The following is a 7,720-nucleotide window of genomic DNA, read 5'->3' as shown; positions in this document are numbered from 1 at the left end:
ACTGTTGCCATGCTCTTAACTGGTAGCTCAGATGGCAAAAACCTGCCTGCAATGCAGGAGACTCGTGTTCGATCCCTGGGTCAGGAAGATCCCTAGAGAAGGAAATGGCAACCCACTCCAGTATTGTTGCCTGAAGAATCCCATGGACAGAGGAACCTGGCGGGCTACAGTCCAGGGGGTCGCAAAGAGTCAGACAAGACTAAGTGACTAACACTTTCATTTTCAGTAGCTATGCTACAAGGATATCAAGGTAGCAAAATTCTGACAATGAAAGTTAAGTTTTGTAGAAGCAGAATGAACTTTATTTACATGTGCCATAATCTTCAGAGATTACTGTGAAATAGTCCTTATTTTCTCAACCAAAGTAACAAAAGATCTCAAAAGCAAATACAAATCACTTGGACCCAAAGAGTTCACACAGTCTGTTCTTAAAAGCAGCACTCCAAGAAAACATTGTTATCTTAACAGAGAAAACCATACTCCAGTGGGGCAACAGCTTACTGTTAATAACAACATCTATTTACCTAATTAATTTTAATTCAATTTTTGAAAGCCCTCTCTATAGATCTTGAAGAGGTAACACTTTTGGAAAGGCATCAGAGTGAAATCACAACTAGATATAAAAAGAGACTTCACAAGTCATGTTTAAAGTCTGACTATAAACTTCCCTGCTGAGTCCAGGGGTAAAGAATCCACCTGAAAATGCAGCTGGGTCCTTCCATGCGGAAGCTTCCACATGCTGTCATGCACCACAACACGGAAGCCCGCACCCTGAGCCCGGGTTCCGCAGAAAGAGACGTGACCACAAGGGAAGCTTGTAAGCCGCAACTGGAGAGCCACCCCGGCTCAGATAACTAGAGAAAGCCAGCGACAAAGACTAGACACAGCCAAATATTAAATCAATGGTCTCTAGAGGTTTTCACATTTAAAATTTGATTGCAAGGCAATTGACAAAGTAGCTGGGTTACTGCTGTGACTTCAAACACTCTCACAAAAGAACCAGAATTATGCCTGACAAAATTGCACTTGTTTGTGTGGCATCGAAGGTAAAGTTGAAGGGGACTTAAAGCTTAGTTGAAAAAGAAACCTTGAAAGAGAAAGTGTTAATCGCTCAGTTCTGTCCAACTCATTGCTACACCATGGACTATAGCCTGTTAGGCTTCTCTATTCATGGAATTTTCCAGGCAAGAACACTGGAGTGAGTTTCCATTCTCTTTTCCAGGGATCGTCCAACCCAGAGATCAAACCTTGGTCTTCTCAAGAAAAGTAGGAAAGAAAATCACAGGATGAAAAGAGAGAAAGGCACAGTGTGTGTGCTGGTGCGCTGCTTGAGAAGAAATTTACTGGAGGGCCCGGGGGCTGTGATTTTTCTACCGCCCCTAGGAAATAAAGTGTGGTGTGTAGCAGGGAGCAATATGCTGATGGTGCCAACAAGAAGTCCCTGCACACGGCTCGCAGTGTTGATGAGGACGCACTGCTGGGGTGAGGACCCGCGGGGGGGTTGCGATTCAAGGAGAGCAAGAGACAGAGGGAGAGGACAGAGGAAAACCGAACTTGCGCTCCTTCACTGAGCGGATCTAGACGGAAACCTGTGCGTCTTGGAAGCACCGAGTGAGAGCAAGCAAGTTCTCTTGGGAGAGAGAGACTCAGAGGTCCCCAGCCAGCAGTTTGGGGAGACCTGCGGTTTACCTTGAAATCCCGGGTTTCAGCATCAGGTGTTCTCGGAGAGAGCCAGCCGTGAGGGGTGGCTTAGCTCTGTGCGCGGATATTGAACCCGGGTGGCCTGGATGAAAACCAGGACTCCTAGCCGCTCGTCCACCAGGGGCCAGAGGCTAGAGACAAGGTTCCCCTGACTCTTGCCTCCAAAAATGCATTTCTCAAGGAGAAAAAAAAATTTTTTTTAATCTAAAACAGGTACAAAGTGTATTATTAGAGACAGCACAGCAAGTGAGAGAGCACTCAGAGGAAGATTGGTCAGTTAAGACAGAAGCGAGGCAGAGACACACAGCTGGAGAGAAAGAGTGTGGGCGTCCTCCCAGGAGGAGGAGCCCCATAACCCAACAAAGTCAGTAAAATTATTCATAAGGGCAGTTCTTCTGGGTTTGTTTATCTTTAGCCAATTATCCACTTTCTTTTAACACAACTGACCTGCCCTAGGACCCTCACCCACTCACCTGCGCAACTTTTTTTCAGGATGTATTCCAGCCGGGAGGCCATGGGATGGGGTGGGTCCTGGCACCTCCTGTTATGGGGGGAAGCCCTCCTCCTCTCTGGCCCTCAACATGTGCCATGTCTCCCTGGCCACAAGGCTGGGAAATCTGTCACTCTTGACCTCTAAATCAAAGAGGGTTTAGCTCGCCACAGTTGTTGCCTGAAAGTGTCCACAGGAGACAAAGTCCAGCTACTCACTCTGTTCTTGTCGTTTCCATCTTGAAGAGCCAACAGCAGGCTGCTTGTAACTCTAGCCCAGAGCCCCCTGCCTCCTTCCTCAGGAAATGTAAATAGAAGTCTAATTGTAAATGCCCAGCATAGAGCCCACTAGCTCCTACCTCAGGACCATATGGGGCTCCTGGGAATGAAGGCTTTTTTCTGTCCCCTGTTCCTTTTTTAAAAGTATTTTAAATACCAAAAACATTTTGTAGTGGGGTGTAGCCAAGGAATGATGGTGCCGTAGGTTCAGGTCAACAGCGAAGGGACTGAGTCTCACATGGACATGTGTCCATTCTCCCCCAAGTCCCGTTCCGTCCAGGCTGCACCCAACACTGAGCAGATTCCTTGTGTCTACAGTAGGTCCTGGCTGCTTTTCCATTTTATATATAGCAGTGTGTACCTGACCTCCCAAAGTCCCTAGCTATCGCTTCCCCTGGCAGCCATAAATTCATTTCCTAAGTCTATGCGTCTCCGTCTGATTTGTGAGTAGGTTCATTTCTGTCCCTTGTTTCTTGCATCCAGACTCAGCTTCCCTGACCTGCTCTGAGTTCCGAAGGGCAGCTTCAAGCAGTGGCTGCTCACAGAGTCTGAAACTCCAATACTCTGCCCACCTGATGTGAAGAGCTGACTCATCTGAAAAGACCCTGATGCTGGGAAAGATTGAAGGCAGGAGGAGAAGGGGATGACAGAGGATGAGATGGTTGGATGGCATCACTGACTCAGTGGACATGAGTTTGGGTGGACTCCGGGAGTTGGTGATGGACACGGAGACCCGGAGTGCTGCAGTCCACGGGGTTGCAGAGAGTTGAACACGACTGAGGAACTGCACTGAAGTGAACTGAATCATGGAAGGAGCTGCTGAGAAACCACCTGAAGCAAAATTAAAGGGACCGGAGACCCTTTAAGTTTTAATCTTCCTGAAGATTAGGAGACCTACTGCCTGGGACCCTGCACACACCCTGATCTGTCAGCAACTGCTCCCTGAACAGTTGCCATAAAACTCCTCACTGAACTCGCCTGGGTCAGGACTCAGTTTCAATGGCAGGAGTTCGTTCTGTCCCCTGGGCCTGGCAAAGCAATGAAACTGTTCTTTCCTCCTCCACCCAGAACTCTGCCTCTGAGGTTGGACTCCACACTGGTGTTCAGAGAGGCTGAGCTTTCAGCATCACTTCCTGTTTATGCAGGTGTGACCAACCCAGATAGCAGGGGTTGGACGGGTGACAACCTGATCATTAGCAGACAAAGGAGACCTCATTTCTATCATTTCCTTTATTTATTATGATGTTGGCTGTGCTGGGTCTTCTCTGCTGCATGCAGGTTCTCTCTATTTGTGGGGAGCGGGGACTACTCTCCGGTTGGGGTGCAGGGGCTGCTGATTTTGGTGGCTTCTGGGCTCTCGAGCGCAGGCTCAGTAGTTGTGGACACAGGCTCAGCTGCTCTGAAGCATGTGGAACTTTTCTGGAATTGAACCTCTGTCTTCTGGATTGGCAGGTGGATTCTCATCCACTGGACCACCAGGGAAGTCCCCTAGGTCCCATTTCTTCTCAGGAGAATTTGCCTGACACCTGGTCTGGACCTGGTGCTTTGGGAAGACTTGAACTCATGCTCCAGTTGTCTCCTTTAACTAAGTAGGTCTTAACATTTTTTTTGTAGTGAAACAAGTAAAGTGTACATTTAATCCATGTATCTTATACGGGTACATATTTTATGCATATTGATTATACAAGTACACACATATTTTTTGCCAATGCTGCCTTTACAAATTGAGGATTTGTGGCCACTGTGTTGTCAGTTAAGGTTCACCATATCTTAGAAAAAAATATTTTTAAATAAAAGTATATACAGTAATTTTTTTATGGATTGTTATTTCTCACACTGAAATCAGATTGATTATATTCTTTCCAGCCAAAGATGGAGAAGCTCTATACAGTCAGCAAAAACAAGACCGGGAGCTGACTATGGTTCAGATCATGAACTCCTTATTGCTAAATTCAGACTTAAATTGAAGAAAATGGGGAAAACCACTAGGCCATTCAGGTATGACCTAAATCAAATCCCTATGATTAGATAGTGTAAGTGACAAATAGATTTAAGGGACTAGATCTGATAGAGTGCTTGATGAACTGTGGACAGAGGTTCGTGACATTGTACAGGAGACAGGGATCAAGACCATCCCCAAGAAAAAGAAAAAGAAATGCAAAAAGGCAAAATGGCTGTCTGAGGAGGCCTTACAAATAGCTGTGAAAAGAAGAGAAGTGAAAAGCAAAGGAGAAAAGGAAAGATATAAGCATCTGAATGCAGAGTTCCAAAGAATAGCAAGAAGAGATAAGAAAGTCTTCCTCAGCAATCAATGCAAAGAAATAGAGGAAAACAATAGAATGGGAAAGACTAGAGATCTCTTCAAGAAAATTAGAGATAACATTTCATGCAAAGATGGGAACAATAAAGGACAGAAATGTTAGAAATGGACCTAACAGAAGCAGAAGATATTAAGAAGACATGGCAAGAATACACAGAAGAAATGTTAAAAAAGATCTTCATGACCCAGATAATCATGATGGTGTGATCACTCACCTAGAGCCAGACATTCTGAAATGTGAAATCAAGTGGGCCTTAGGAAGCATCACTATGAACAAAGCTAGTGGAGGTGATGGAATTCCAGTTGAGCTATTTCAAATCCCAAAAGAAGATGCTATGAAAATGCTGCACTCAATATGCCAGCAAATTTGGAAAACTCAGCAGTGGCCACAGGACTGGAAAAGGTCAGTTTTCATTCCAATCCCAAAGAAAGGCAATGCCAAAGAATGCTCAAACTACTGCACAATTGTACTTATCTCACATGCTAGCAAAGTAATGCTCAAAATTCTGCAAGCCAGGCTTCAGCAATACATGAACTGTGAACTTCCAGATGTTCAAGTTGGTTTTAGAAAAGGCAAAGAAACCAGAGATCAAATTGCCAACATCTGCTGGATCATTGAAAAAGCAAGAGAGTTCCAGAAAAACATCTATTTCTGCTTTACTGACTATGCCAAAGCCTTGGCTCTGTGGATCACAATCAACTGTGGAAAATTCTTCAAGAGATGGGAATACCAGACCACCTGATCTGCCTCTTGAGAAATCTGTATACAGGTCAGGAAGCAACAGTTAGAACTGGACATGGAACAACAGACTGGTTCCAAATAGGAAAAGGAGTACGGCAAGGCTGTATATTGTCACCCTGTTTATGTAACTTATATGCAGAATATGTTATGAGAAACGCTGGGCTGAATGAAGCACAAGCTGGAATCAAGATTGCTGGGAAAAATAAGAATAACCTCAGATATGTAGATGGCACCACACTTACAGCAGAGAGTGAAGAAGAACCTAAGAGCCTTTTGATGAAAGTGAAAGCGGAGAGGGAAAAGTTGGCTTAAAGCTCAACGTTCAAAAAACTAAGATTATGGCATCCGGTCCCATCACTTCATGGCAAATAGATGGGGAAACAGTGGAAACACTGGCTGACTTTATTTTGGGGGGCTCCAAAATCACTGCAGATGGTGACTGCAGCCATAAAATTAAAAGACGCTTACTATTTTGAAGGAAAGTTATGACAAACTTAGATGGTATATTCGAAAACAGAGACATTACTTTGCCAACAAAGGTCCATCTAGTCAAGGCAATGGTTTTTTCAGTACTCATGTATGGATGTGAGGGTTGGACTATAAAGAAAGCTGAGCGCCAAAGAATTGATGCTTTTGAACTGTGGTGTTGGAGAAGACACTTGAGAGTCCCTTAGACTGCAAGGAGATCCAACCAGTCCATCCTAAAGGAGATCAGTCCTGGGTGTTCATTGGAAGGACTGATGTTGAAGCTGAAACTCCAATCCTTTGGCCATCTGATGTGAAGAGTTGACTCATTTGAAAAGACCCTGATTCTGGGAAACATTGAGGGTGGGAGGAGAAGGGGAAGACAGAGGATGAGATGGTTGGACGGCATCACTGACTCAATTGACATGAGTTTGTGTGGACTCTGGGAGTTGGTGATGGACAGGGAGGCCTGGTGTGCTGCAGTCCATGGGGTCGCAAAGATTTAAACACGACTGAGCGACTGAACTGAACTGATTTCTCACTTAGAGTGTAATATAACATAACTTCTACATGCACAGGGAAACTTAAAAAATTATGTCTCCTTTCATTGCCAATTCTTTTTATTCAGGTGGTCTGGACCCAATGCGCCATATTTCCAAGATATGCCTGTATGAGTGACCTTTTTGAATTAATTAATGAATCTCCTGTTTGGGCCATACCAATTTATTTTATTTTATTGGCTGTACTTTGCAGCCCACTGGATCTTAATTCCCTGACCAGGGATGGAACCTGAGCCCCCAGCAGGGGAAACACGGAGTCCTCATCACTGGACCACCAAGGAATTCCCTCTACTAATATTACACAGAGTGCACCATTTTCTTTCCTGGAGAACTGCCCATATTCCAGTTTTGGCTGACTGTGTTTTTAGTTGAAATATGAATCTGTCCCTTACGTCTCCTATGAGCTGGTATTCAACTTTTCGTTAGGGCTGTGTTCCAGGAAGTGTTCTTTATTGGTGTTTGGTAGTCCTACATCAGGAAGGGTAGAATGATAATCAGGTGATGTCAACCTGTTCCATCAAAGTTTCACCTCGCAAAGTCAGTCTCCAGTTTAATTGTGTCCTAAGACTGTAATTTCATTAGAACTTGCAAGACAGTGATATTTCTATTTCTGTTAATCCTCCTCCATTTATATTTTAATTCAGTTAACAATTTTGCTGTTCAGTTTCTTGACCTTTATCTCCCCTTCACTCTACTTCAGTTTTTCATTCCTGCAAAGAATCGTTTGCTTCATCATTACCAACATTGTCAAAGCGTGTAATCTCAATTCCAAGCATTCTGTCTGCAGTGATCACTTTTTATCTTGACTTTCCAGCTTCACTTTCTATCTCTTAGTTCCACCCAACTGTAAGCATATATCAACCAACCATTACCTCTCATTCCATTTCCCTTCCTCTAGCAATGCAGGTGTTGCTGTTGTGTGTGTGTGTGTGTGTGTGTGTGTGTGTTTTGTCAATTAAGAACGTTTCCTCATCAACTTTACTGTGTAATTCTAAGGTTCTGCAACAAGAGTAAAGAAAAATGATCATTTACACAATGTTACACTATATCTCAATACAGCTGGGGGAAAAATGAAAATGAGCATTTTTTCCCTGTATCATTACTGAATGATCTACTTTATTTGCTATTATCTTTTTCTTAAATTCTACTATTTCCTATATTAAT

This window comes from Ovis aries, chromosome 14 (assembly GCF_016772045.2).
Source record: "Ovis aries strain OAR_USU_Benz2616 breed Rambouillet chromosome 14, ARS-UI_Ramb_v3.0, whole genome shotgun sequence".
Taxonomy (NCBI): domain Eukaryota; kingdom Metazoa; phylum Chordata; class Mammalia; order Artiodactyla; family Bovidae; genus Ovis; species Ovis aries.
This window is presented reverse-complemented; position numbering follows the sequence as displayed.